Source organism: Silene latifolia, chromosome 8 (assembly GCF_048544455.1).
Source record: "Silene latifolia isolate original U9 population chromosome 8, ASM4854445v1, whole genome shotgun sequence".
NCBI lineage: Eukaryota > Viridiplantae > Streptophyta > Magnoliopsida > Caryophyllales > Caryophyllaceae > Silene > Silene latifolia.
This window is the reverse complement of record NC_133533.1, coordinates 107,549,651-107,560,577: the sequence shown is the minus strand read 5'-3', so window position 1 is coordinate 107,560,577 and position 10,927 is coordinate 107,549,651.

The following is a 10,927-nucleotide window of genomic DNA, read 5'->3' as shown; positions in this document are numbered from 1 at the left end:
CAATTATATATGTTGAATTGCAAATGTTGTAGGGGTTGTGATCTATGTGTAACCGCTAAGGACCATAGCAAGGCAAACATGAGGTCCGTGAAATTGTGATCACGGATCATAGGTGAGCCAGTGTACTTGTTGGTAATCTTCGTATACAGCTCTTTCACACAACACTTACTTAATAAATCTCGGGCTGAACTTAATCTCCGTAACATGTCCTCTTTCAAAAATCACTATAGCACAACACAACCAATGGTGCTCACAGCCTGGGCAGATCTGGCGGTCAATGAGGGTAAAATTGTGCACGACATGGCTGAATCTTTCCCAATTGTTGGGTTTACATCCCTGAGGACTTCTTATCACAAAGGTGCTCAGCTCTATACCTTCTAACATTTAGCATAAAACAAATATCAAAAGGAATCTAATTAAATTTTATTTGCGAATTTTTTTGATAGGCTTCTCAATGTCCACAACCAACTCTACATTTTTCAAGTTTGAACCAGTTGGGGAAAAAACTGATGCAATCCGTGCTTGGTAAGTAATGGTATTCTATTTAGCTTTTATGAGGGTTTGAGTCTAGAAGCTATGCAGAATTTTTGCTGATGGTTACACGAACAGGAAAAAGGCAAATGCGGGCACGATCGAAGATAGGGCTTAGCAGGTTTTGGTACATAATTGTCAATTCAGGTAACAATTCTAATTACTATAATTACTGATTACTGAAACTACAAAATTCATTGACAAATTCAGGGCATTAGTTATCCAAAGGTAAGATTAACAATATATCATTTTTACCCTATTTAATATGTTGTTAATCTTACATTGGACCCTTACTAACTTTATTCAAATGAATTTTGAACTTCAAATGTCCTTGTACTTTCCAAACAATACATCTTCTAAAGTCGCATCCATATCAGCATCCATTGTTGCCTCATAGCTGCAGAAGTCATACTCTTCGGGTTTCTGCTTCATTAGCAGCTCAATATTGAACAACTCAGCCTTGAAAGACCAAAGCAAACTCTTGTCAAGCGGAAAAATTGGACGGCTAACCGTTGCAGATTCTGCTGTACTGCTTACACTCATCATCACTTTGGTTAGAAGCCAATTTATCGGAATGGAAATGATTGGGCTAACATCAGCCAAGAGCCTCCATCTGCCCCCTTGCAGCAAAGCCGTCATCGTCCTTGGGTTGAGGGACAGAGATATATCTAGAGCTGGGTCTTTAGGTTTTCTCTGAATATCATGTTGTAGAATTTTCCAGTTGTTTCCCCGTGTATTAGTGTTGATTGTCCACGAGTCAATTTTGTGGCAAGGAACGAAGGGAAACATAAGTCCCCTTTTTCATCCCACACAAATGAAGGGAAATCATAAGCTCCTGTTGGTTTGGGGTGTCATGTCCCCTTATCCATGGGTCATGTAGGATGAATGGTACATTGCATGCGGTTTGTGTTGAGCCTAGCTCTCGGTGGTATCCAGAGAGGGTTTTGGTCAGGGGGATTTTCAAGTGGTTTTCCCCATTGTTACCCAGTCTTTTACTTGCTTTTTAAAGCTACGAGGTCCGGGTCAGCAGGGGTTATGGTCCAAAGTGTAGGAGTGTTCCCATGAAAATGTGAACACGAGTTACAAAAGTGTCTCCATTGGAGACATATTTTTGTGGTCGGTGTTCGCCTTTTCTTTCTAAGTCCTTGGGTCGTGCACTTTGTTCTCTCTCGTTGGTTTCCTGATGACGTGTACCACAGCCAAAGAGACGAATCTCCGAGACGCTTTCTTGGGTCTTGTTGTAGGTATTTCTCTGAAGCTGTATCGATGAAGACGAGTATAGATGAGTTGATGGGGGCTCGTTGGTTTTCTGAGGAAGTTTATCACAGCCAAGGAGATGAATCTCCGAGACTTTCTCTGGGGTCTTGTTGCAGGTATTTCTCTGAAGCTTCATTAATTAAGTCAAACAAAAATGGGTGGTTTCCTTTGATCGTCGATGCTCGTCCATTAAAGATTATAGGGGGAGTTGACTTTGAAGGCAGTGTACAGACTTCCGTCGAACGAGATCAACACGTTGCTTTTAACCCATGCAATTACTTTATCTTTTTAGTTTATGCTACTAGTAGTACTTTGTTTTATGTTATATTTTATAGGAATGGCTTCGTGAGCCGTACCAGCACAATGAAACACACTTTCTTTACAACTGTCAAAAAAAAAAAATTGTCTCATTAGTGTGCTCTAGATGAAACGGAAAAAAGTATCAGTGTAAATTGTATTGAATTGATTGTCCAACAAAATATATACCCTTTTTTCAGGGACAATTCCATTATAACAGTCAAAATTACGTGTCTGGCCATAACCACTATTCACTAACAATACCAATTTAACAAAAAAACATCAAAGTCCAATATTTGAGTTTTCAGATCCTCTTTCTTGATAACAAAACTCAACCACAACTGAAAAATAGAAACACACCCATACACCACCATCCATGTACCGCAACCATCACAAGTAAACCAATCACAAAATACCGACATCACCCAACATAACCAAGACCGACAACATGAATCCACAATAAAGACCAACGCGACTCATTTCCATAACACAATACAGAAACAATTACATGTAATAATGAAAACCGAGTAGGGAAAACCTTACATTTTAGCAAATCTTCGTTAACTAGGGAAAACCGAGTAGGGAAAACAGTCGAAATTACGGCTACCTAAGTATAACGTATCTGACCATCACTACTACTATTCACTAACAACTAATCCCTCCATTCAACATTTATCACCCCATTTCAATATAATACCTCTCACATATAATGGAGAAATGGGGTGATAATTGTTGAATAGAGGTAGTAGTTTTCTGACCTGTGCAATGCACGGGTTTTATCAACACGCTTCCTTAAAACTTTGTCCTGATACGAAAATTTAATGAAAGGGATGGAAAATGGAGACCAATTTTTTTTTCAACGATAAATAAAAGATTTTAAGATAAAATGTAAAATGTAAAATGTAAAATGGTTGACACATGTTGTGAAATTATCCTTGTTGTGGTAAGATTTAAAATAAGGAAGAATTTAGTTTGAGAAGTAGGTAGTTAATACAAAGTATAATCTTTCTTAAAATTTATTCATGCTTATGTTTGTTCAAAGTGGATTGCGAAGTCGAAATGTACTTTTTTGTTAGTAAATCGACGTGTACTTAATAAAATGACATTATAAACAAAGAAGAAACACATAATTTTATTTACGTGGAAATTCTTATGTTAATGACAAAGTATGCAAACTTAAATTCATTTTGGTGGACTATCTTGTGAATTTGAGTTGTATTACAGTTATAATCTACTCCGTACATAACATAACATTCTAAACATGATGATATAACTTGTTGCCTCAAGTCATATGCATAATTATTTTTCATTGTATTTAATTACTTTGTAGAGTAACAACTGAATATTCTACATCACGTTTCAAACTAAACAATTCTTGTGACTAATCACATACTGTAAATCTGTCGGAATCTTGAAATAGGACGGATTTGTCTTAGCAATGTAAATCAAAATACTTCATGAATGCACAACATCTTCCATATTGGCTTGTTCAATTACATAATCTATACGTACTACCTGCATGTGATCAACAAAAAAAATACATGTAAGCAAATTAATCACCTTATAAGCAGATTATAAATACTAATCACTTGATTTAGAGATTAGCAAGAGAGGAACCAGAGTTGGTTATTTGACTTCATAATTATGAAGTTGAACTTTTTTATTTTACATAAAACTTAAATATTAATTTTTTAAATTTGTAGCTTTATACTATGAAACTATGAACAATCAGGAGAAATAAACATGCAAACAAACTAAAAAGTTTAAACTTTAGTAGCAATGTAGCACCTTTGAGATGCAAAATTTATATGAAATTGAACTATTTATTTTCAAAGCACAATAAAACGGAGGCGGTTGTAATGTTTGTCTTCAATGTATATTTCACATGACCCATGGAGAATTAAGAATGAATGATATAAAATGTATTTGACTTTAGAGAGTTACAATATTGATTTTGTATTTGCTTGGTTCTCTTTTTTCTCTATTAGGAAATATTTATACAAACTCAATTGAGCAACTGAAAAGTCACCACTAATACACTTAATTATGCAAACTTATTGTATCATAATTTTACTAATAAACTTAATTAGGATAATTCATTGTGTCATAATTTATACATACCAACTCATAATCTCTTACTATTCCTAATAAAATGCAAAGAAAAATAACATAAAATGTGGCACTTAAAATTACTTAATATGGCAAACGTCAAATAATAAACTACTCATCTTGCCTTTTTATTATATTGTATATATACTAATAGTTAAGTCATTTATCATACTAAATTTCGAAAAACAATTAATTTGAAATAAATTTTAAAGGATAATTAAAAAATAAAAGTGGAATGGAGAAGGTCTCATTTAAATTCACCGTGAACACAAAATTATAAATATAATTATTTTAGTTTTACTTACTAAATATATTACTAAACAATGCAATTTGTTTTTTTGTTTTTATTATTTTTTTTACAAAAATTATCCTGTACGTGAAATAATTTCATGAACTAAATACATGGTATTACTACCCATTTAAAATTCTATTATTAGTGCTTAATTTACTTAAGTATTTGCAGAATTTGTTTGTGAATTATTTAAATTAAATAAATATTTTCTTTTCCATATATTTTATTTTTTCCAAAATCTTATCCTTTACCTGAAATAATTTAATGAACTAAATACACTGTATTACTACCCTTTTAAAATTCTATTATTAGTGTTTAATTTTACTTAAGTATTTAAAGAATTTGTTTGTAAATTATTTAAGTTAAATAAATATTTTATTTTCCATATATTTTATATTTTCCTAAAAAAATATTTTATATAATCTTTAATACTCGTTTGTTGATATTTTATTTTCCATATATTTTATATTTTCCTTAGAAATTATTTTATATGATCTTTAATATTCATTTGATGATTAATTAGTTCTGTAAAATATCTTCTATATACAACAAAGTTATAGTAACAACAATAGTGAATTAGTGCCTTTCATAAAAAAGAAGTGAATTAGTGACAATACAATTTTTATTTTTATTTTCAACTTCATTTATTTTTCTTCGTTCTTAATTTCTTATGTATTCAGTTGTTGTTTTTTTTCGAATACATATAATACTACTCCATATGAAATATCTTGAAATTATTAACTTATAATTAATGCATATTTTTTATTATATTTATTTTAGTTAATTAATTAAGTTTAAAGCTAATGGAATATGGTAGATTTTTAAAGGAAATAAGTGAATTAAATTAATGCAATATAATAATAAATTTATAATCCATGTCATATTAGTTTGCCAAGTCACGTTGTTATTGCGTACGTGGCTTTTTTTCATCCCATGTGGCATTGTTTACGTGTCATTTTTAGGCTAGCCTTTTAATAATATTTTATAGATACCAATTTAACAAAAAGTTAAAAACCATCAAAGTCCAAGATTTGAGCTTTTAGCCTCTTTCTTGTTAACAAAACTCAACCACAACTGAAAAACAGAGAAAAATAAAAACAGAGAAAAACAAATACATGGGGTAACAAATAAATGTAAACGTAAAAGTCGCCACTGTCTTCCTTTCGCCTTTCGCCCATCACCAGACGTAAAATTTTAACAAAAAACATCCAAGAACGAGATTTTAAGTTCCAATTTCTTGATAACAAAACTCAACAAAAACTGAAAAAACGAAAAAAGACGGAGATAACAATTTTACCTTCATAGCAAATCATAATATTTGAGATGGCTTTACGGTAACATATGGATAAGAAGCCCTCATTTTGACAACCCAAAAAATCACGTAAGAGTCAACTCTCAAAACAGCCTTACGAACTGGCTCCGTACACTCATAGCTCTACAAGTTATCCATCTTCAACTGCAAGATGGCCCTAATGTTATCACCGTTGATCGTCAACTGACAAGATTATTTTTCACAAGAAATTTGTACCAACTCCGACGGATTAATCTCTTTATCTGTCAGTACAGAAAGTGCAGCCTTGAGTTGTTTGGTAATCGATACGGTTACGTTAAGCGATGATGAATCGTCCATGATGGCTAGAGGAGAGTTATTTAATATGTTGTTAATCTTACCATGGACCCTTACTAACTTTATTCAAATGAATTTTGAACTTCAAATGTCCTTGTACTTTCCAAACAATCAAGCTTCTAAATTCGCATCATATCAGCATCCATTGTTGCCTCATAGCTGCAGAAGTCATACTCTTCGGGTTGCTGCTTCATTAGCAGCTCAATATTGAACAACTCAGCCTTGAAAGACCAAAGCAAACTCTTGTCAAGCGGAAAAATCGGACGGCTAACCGTTGCAGATTCTGCTGTACTGCTTACACTCATCATCACTTTGGTTAGAAGCCAATTTATCGGAATGGAAATGATTGGGCTAACATCAGCCAAGAGCCTCCATCTGCCTCCTTGCAGCAAAGTTGTCATCGTCCTTGGGTTGAGGGATAGAGATATATCCGGAGTTGGGTCTTTAGGTTTTCTCTGAATATCATGTTTTAGAATTTTCCAGTTGTTTCCCCATGTATTAGTGCTGATTGTCCACGAGTCAATTTTGTGGCAAGGAACGAAGGGAAAAATAAGTCCTCTTTTTAATCCCACACAAATGAAGGGAAATCATAAGCTCCTGTTGGTTTGGGGTGTCATGTCCCCGTATCCATGGGTCATGTAGGATGAATGGTACATTGCATACGGTTTGTGTTGAGCCTAGCTCTCGGTGGTATCCAGAGAAGGTTTTGGTCAGGGGGATTTTCAAGTGGTTTTCCCCATTGTTACCCAGTCTTTTACTTGCTTTTCAAAGCTACGAGGTCCGAGTCAGCGGGGGTTATGGTCCAAAGTGTAGGAGTGTTCCCATGAAGATGTGAACACGTGTTACAAAAGTCTCTCCATTGGAGACAGATTTTTGTGGTCGGTGTTCGTCTTTTATTTCTAAGTCCTTGGGGCGTGCACTTTGTTCTCTCTCGTTGGGTCAAGGGGCTCATTAGTTTCCTGATGATGTGTACCACAGGCAAAGAGACGAATCTCCGAGACGCTTTCTTGGGTCTTGCTGTAGGTATTTCTCTGAAGCTGTATCGATGAAGACGAGTATAGATGAGTTTATGGGGGCTCGTTGGTTTTCTGAGGAAGTTTATCACAGCCAAGGAGATGAATCTCCGAGACTTTCTCTGGGGTCTTGTTTCAGGTATTTCTCCGAAGCTTCTTTAATTAAGTCAAACAAAGATGAGTGGTTTCCTTTGATCGTCGATGCTCGTCCATTAAAGATTATAGGGGGAGTTGACTTTGAAGGCAGTGTCCAGACTTCAGTCGAACGACATCAACACGTTGATTTTAACCGATGCAATTACTTTGTCTTTTTAGTTTATGCTACTAGTAGTACTTTGTTTTATGTTATATTTTATAGATATGGCTCCGTGAGCCGTACCAGCACAATGAAACACACTTTCTTTACAGCTGTCAAAAAAAAAAATTGTCTCATTAGTGTGCTCTAGATGAAACGGAAAAAAGTATTAGTGTAAATTGTATTGAATTGATTGTCCAACAAAATATATACCCTTTTTTCAGGGACAATTCCATTATAACAGTCAAAATTATGTGTCTGGCCATGACCACTATTCACTAACAATACCAATTTAACAAAAAAACATCCAAGTCCAATATTTGAGTTTTCAGGTCCTCTTTCTTGATAACAAAACTCAACCACAACTGAAAAATAGAAACACACTCATACACCACCATCCATGTACCACAACCATCACAAGTAAACCAATCACAAAATACCGACATCACCCAACATAACCAAGACCGACAACATGAATCCGCAATAAAGACCAACGCGACTCATTTCCATAACACAATACAGAAACAATTACATGTAATAATGAAAGCCGAGTAGGGAAAACCCTACACTTTAGCAAATCTTCGCTAAGTAGGGAAAACCGAGTAGGGAAAACAGTCGAAATTACGGCTACCTAAGTATAACGTATCTGACCATAACTACTACTATTCACTAACAACTAGTTTTCTGACTTGTGTAATGCACGGGTTTTATCAACACGCTTCCTTAAAACTTTGTCCTGATACGAAAATTTAATGAAAAAGCAGGAAAATGGAGACCAATTTTTTTTCAACGATAAATAAAAGATTTTAAGATAAAATGTATAATGTAAAATGCTTGACACATGTTGTGAAATAATCCATGTTGTGGTAAGTTTAAAATAAGGAAGAATTTAGTTTTAGAAGTAGGTAGTTAATACAAAGTATAATCCTTCTTAAAACTTATTCATGCATATGTTTGTTCAAAGTGGATTGCGAAGTCGAAATGTACTTTTTCGTTAGTAAATCGACGTGTACTTAATGTAATGACATTATAAACAAAGAAGAAACACATAATTTTATTTACGTGGAAATTCTTATGTTAATGACAAAGTATGCAAACTTAAATTCATTTTGGTGGACTATCTTGTGAATTTGAGTTGTACTACAGTTATAATCTACTCCGTACATAATATTCTAAACATGATGATGTAACTTGTTGCCTCAAGTCATATGCATAATCATTTTTCATTGTATTTAATTAATTTGTAGAGTAACAACCGAATATTCTACATCACGTTTCAAACTAAACAATTCTTGTGACTAATCACATATTGTAAATCTGTCGGAATCTTGAAATAGGACGAATTTGTCTTAGCAATGTAAATCAAAATACTTCATGAATGCACAACATCTTCCATATTGGCTTGTTCAATTACATAATCTATACGTACTACCTGCATGTCAACAAAAAAAATACATGTAAGCAGATTAATCACCTTATAAACAGATTATAAATACTAATCACTTGATTTAGAGATTAGCAAGGGAGGACCCAGAGTTGGTTTGACTTCATAATTATGAAGTTGAACTTTTTTATTTTACATAATACTTAAATATTAGTTTTTTAAATTTGTAGCTTTATACTATGAAACTATGAACAATTAGGAGAAATCAACATGCAAACAAACTAAAAAGTTTAAACTTTAGTAGCAATGTAGCGCCTTTGAGATGCCAAATTTATATGAAATTGAACTATTTATTTTCAAAGCACAATAAAACGGAGGCGGAAGTAATGTTTATCTTCAATGTATATTTCACATGACCCATGGAGAATTAAGAATGAATGATATAAAATGTGTTTGACTTTAGAGAGTTACAATATTGATTTTGTATTTGTTTGGTTCTTTTATTTCTCTATTAGGAAGTATTTATACAAACTCAATTGAGCAACTGAAAAGTCACCACTAATACACTTAATTATGCAAACTTATTGTATCATAATTTCACTAATAAACTTAATTAGGATAATTCATTGTGTCATAATTTATACAAACCAACTCATAATCTTTTACTATTCCTAATAAAATGCAAAGAAAAATAACATAAAATGTGGCACTTAAAATTACTTAATATGACACACGTCAAATAATAAACTACTCATCTTGCCTTTTTCTTATATTGTATATATACTAATAGTTAAGTCATTTATCATACTAAATTTCGAAAAACAATTAATTTGAAATAAATTTTAAAGGATAATTAAAAAATAAAAGTGGAATGGAGAAGGTCTCATTTAAATTCACTGTGAACACAAAATTATAAATATAATTATTTTAGTTTTACTTAATAAATATATTACTAAACAATGCAATTTGTTTTTTTTTGTTTTTATTATTCTTTTTACAAAAATTATCCTTTACGTGAAATAATTTCATGAACTAAATACATGGTATTACTACCCATTTAAAATTCTATTATTAGTGCTTAATTTACTTAAGTATTTGCAGAATTTGTTTGTGAATTATTTAAATTAAATAAATATTTTCTTTTCCATATATTTTATTTTTTCCAAAATCTTATCCTTTACCTGAAATAATTTAATGAACTAAATACACTGTATTACTACCCTTTTAAAATTCTATTATTAGTGTTTAATTTTACTTAAGTATTTAAAGAATTTGTTTGTAAATTATTTAAGTTAAATAAATATTTTATTTTCCATATATTTTATATTTTCCTAAAAAAATATTTTATATAATCTTTAATACTCGTTTGTTGATATTTTATTTTCCATATATTTTATATTTTCCTTAGAAAATATTTTATATGATCTTTAATATTCATTTGATGATTAATTAGTTCTGTAAAATATCTTCTATATACAACAAAGTTATAGTAACAACAATAGTGAATTAGTGCCTTTCATAAAAAAGTAGTGAATTAGTGACAATACAATTTTTATTTTTATTTTCAACTTCATTTATTTTTCTTCGTTCTTAATTTCTTATGTATTCAGTTGTTTTTTTTTCGAATACATATAATACTACTCCATATGAAATATCTTGAAATTATTAACTTATAGTTAATGCATATTTTTTTATTATATTTTTTTTAGTTAATTAATTAAGTTTAAAGCTAATGGAGTATGGTAGATTTTAAAAGGAAATAAGTGAATTAAATTAATGCAATATAATAATAAATTGATAATCCATGTCATATTAGTTTGACAAGTCACGTTGTTATTGCGTACGTGGCTTTTTTTCATCCCATGTGGCATTGTTTACGTGGCATTTTTAGGCTAGCCTTTTAATAATATTTTATAGATACCAATTTAACAAAAAGTTAAAAACCATCAAAGTCCAAGATTTGAGCTTTTAGGTCCTCTTTCTTGTTAACAAAACTCAACCACAACTGAAAAACAGAGAAAAATAAAAACAGAGAAAAACAAATACATGGGGTAACAAATAAATGTAAACGTAAAAGTCGCCACTGTCTTCCTTTCGCCTTTCGCCCATCACCAGCCTTAAA